This window comes from Lotus japonicus, chromosome 3, assembly GCF_012489685.1.
Source record: "Lotus japonicus ecotype B-129 chromosome 3, LjGifu_v1.2".
Classification (NCBI taxonomy): Eukaryota; Viridiplantae; Streptophyta; class Magnoliopsida; order Fabales; family Fabaceae; genus Lotus; species Lotus japonicus.
Window position 1 is genome coordinate 39,395,180 of NC_080043.1, and position 3,202 is coordinate 39,398,381.

At 35.6% G+C, this 3,202-nt stretch overlaps 1 long non-coding RNA gene across 1 annotated transcript; it reads left to right on the forward strand.

Moving 5' to 3' along the window:
- The first annotated feature begins 604 nt into the window (after nucleotides 1–604).
- LOC130742557 (uncharacterized) lies at nucleotides 605–2,934 on the forward strand. The gene is made up of 3 exons (XR_009021197.1): nucleotides 605–1,006; nucleotides 1,128–1,301; nucleotides 2,508–2,934. It is a non-coding gene; the product is annotated as an uncharacterized LOC130742557 (long non-coding RNA).
- The last annotated feature ends 268 nt before the right edge of the window (nucleotides 2,935–3,202 follow it).

Here is a 3,202-nt window from a genome sequence, read left to right on the forward strand (position 1 = left end):
ATTATATTATAATAAAAATATAATTTATCATTTAAGTAAATTTATATAATTATATTTATTTAAATAGACCGACCTATTAGAATTAGAAAACTTTTTGAATACCTAGCTAGGTTTAATCTTTTTTTTGGTACATCGAAAAATTAACAAGACAAAACAACAACTAAGGAACCGCTAGAGAGTCTTTCAACATAATAAGTTGCAGCTCACTATCCAGATTACTAACACTAACGATACCCGCATCCGGTAAGAGATGTGCCTGCTTCGAGAGCCAATCAGCCGCGGAATTGCGATCCTGACACTACGACAGAAATGACATACTAAAGCGCCTGTTTTAAAGCGTTTATTAGGCTAAACGCTCTTTAATATACGACACAGAACTACTCTAAAGCGCTTGTATAAACAAACGCTTTAAATATTAAAATTATCTATAGCACTTTGAAAGCGAAAGCGCTTTAAAATAAATTAAAAAAAAATCCTTAAAACGATTTTCCACTCTAAGCGTTGTCCGCAAATGTATGTACTAGAGCGTTGATGTGGAAAAACGCTTTAGAAATTTTATAATTTTATTATTCTAAAACAAAAATAAAAATATCTAGTCTATCAGAACCCCAAAACTTGGCACCCCCCCCACTCTTCCACTATTCATTTTCCACTTTAGAAACTCTGGAACTGCCACCGCCTCGCCCTCCTCCTTCACTTCCCCGACTGCACCTTCAATATCTCCATCGATGCCTGGGTCCCCTATGTTTCCCCTCTGTCATCCAAAATTCGTGAACCTACAATGGCAGTGACGCAACCCCTATTTCCTTCGCCGGCAACGACGACAGCTGTCACCAGTCCCCAACCGTCTCTTCCTCCGCCCATTGCTTCGCTAAGTGAAATCCTCCTTCGCACAATCGGCAAACCCAATCGTGAAGCACCGCCGCTTCTCCCTGCAACCCCAATCCATGGATCATTACAATGGAGGTATAGCACTTTGTGTGTAAAGGGACCATGGACAAAAGAGGTGCTGATTTTATACACATTGTTATAATTTTAATTTAATCAGTTTGTGTGTGCTAAAATGTTGATTGCATTGTTAAAATGACCGGGTTGAATTTTGCACTCTTATTCTTGATTTCCCTCAGATTTGTTCCCTCAGATTCATAATTTCTCTCTCGCCGGAAGCTCCTCACTGAAGCCACGATGTCTACTGCCTCACGCAGGCTTCTCGCAAACGCGAACCTGAGAATAGCCAAGCTTGTTCTGATGCAATATTTTCTTTGAATTCCTAAATCTCAATCCAATTCTATTACCTATTTGTAAGTCCAAAACTCTCTCTTTGGTCACCCCTTTAATTTATACAGTTGTCCTTAGCAGAATTAATACCATGATATACATGTTATGTGTACTGCTGCTGCAAGCTTAGTCTGCTCTACATCCTTTTTTTATAGCATAGTTCTGTAGTTGTTTACTGGTTTAATTATGAAATTTGATGTTTAGCATCTTTGGAGAGTGTTGTGTGCCCAGTCATTGAATAGTGGAGTGTTGGCTGTGTTCTAGGTCCAATTGGTGATCAGTTTTGCTGGTTTTTGGTAGAAGTAAAAAAGCAAAAAATTTGCAGCAATGGTGCTGTTAATATTTTGTTTGTAGCATAATTGTAGTACCTTCATGGAGAGTTCGATGAAAAAGCCACTTCTTTTGGATAGTATTAAGCATTTGGATTCTACTTGGTGTAAGGCTCATGGTATTTCTACGAATATACTCATAAATGCATAGCTCTTCCCTATTGATTTATTTTATTTTACTTTTGTATTCTTTTTTTAGGTAGATCTCTTTCCTCCAATTCCATTACAATCCTATCCTTTTATTGATGGATGTCTTATTTTATTACCACCTGCAAAAAAAGAGTAATAGGCTATATCCTATTTTAGGTAGATATATATCCTCTAATTGCATTACAGAATCAGTAATCCCGAGTGCATAGCCACCTTCATTGATAATCTCCCTCCCCTTGTTACATATCTAGTTCTTAGTAGACAATGGAAAGTCACAGTGTCTTGTGTGAACGCATTTTTTTATATATTTATCATGATATAAAGTGTTTTGTGGATACATCCTCTTGCATCTATTTCCAGTTATATGCTAATCTGATGTGAATACTCAACTTGTGGGAGTCAATATATACACTTCATATCTTGTTTAGTTCTCTTTGCGATTCAAGCTATGTTCTCATTTTAATTTCATTCAAATCTAATATCTATGCAAGGTGTTTTCATTTATTCATCTCTCATTGAGCTTTTTTTGTCTTACCCTAATTGAGGTGATCTTCTGAATTTTGAACTAGCTAGTATTAGCTGATTTCATTTTGGAGTTGTGAACATCAACGTGCATCTTTGTTGAACAGGCGGATGCCCTTGTTTTCATGTTGCTGCTATAAAAATCGAAGTTCTGTTTATGTTCATCTGGTATACTTTATGAATTGTTATGTATTGCTTTGTAAATCTTCCCTTGCGGTGTACTTGTAGATCCCATGATCAGAAGTCTATTGCGGATGCCCTTTCGAAGCTAGTTAACAACAAGAAACTTTGGGCGAAATGCAATCAGAATGAAGTATAATGATATAGAAGGTTCCTTTTCTTCCTCAGCACTTCATGCTTCAGAGTCAGAAATTCTGGCTTGAAATTTTAGTTGCATAAAGGTTAGAAAAAATTGTAAAGCCCTTTTTTCTCTTTCTTTTTTTCAATGCTTAATGTTAGCTTGAATTCCATCTTGCAATTACTGTATTTTATTTTAGACTTTATCCAGAGGCTAAGGCAACAATTCAGGAGTTGGTATTTTTGAGAAATGAAAATTTCATAGTATATATTGTACAGGTTTTAGCAAGCACTTAAAATCTATGACTATATCAATTTTTGAGGAATGGATAACTTTGCTGGGGTTGCTTATTGTTTTCTTTGATTTTGTGACTATATCTTTTTCTGTTCTGCATCTTTAGTTTCTTGATTCTGTTTGGGCAAGTAGCTTGGTTGTTTGTAAGGTTAATTCTCACCTAAAAGTTGTTTTTTGACAATGTTTCATGTTTTAAAGTGCTTTTTTAACATAAATGTTGTAGAATGTCATGTTCTATAGCGTTTCTTTTGATAAAGCGTTTTAACATGTACTCCCTCCGGTCCTATTTATAAGCAACAAAAAAAAAATTCACATAGTTTAAGAAATGTAG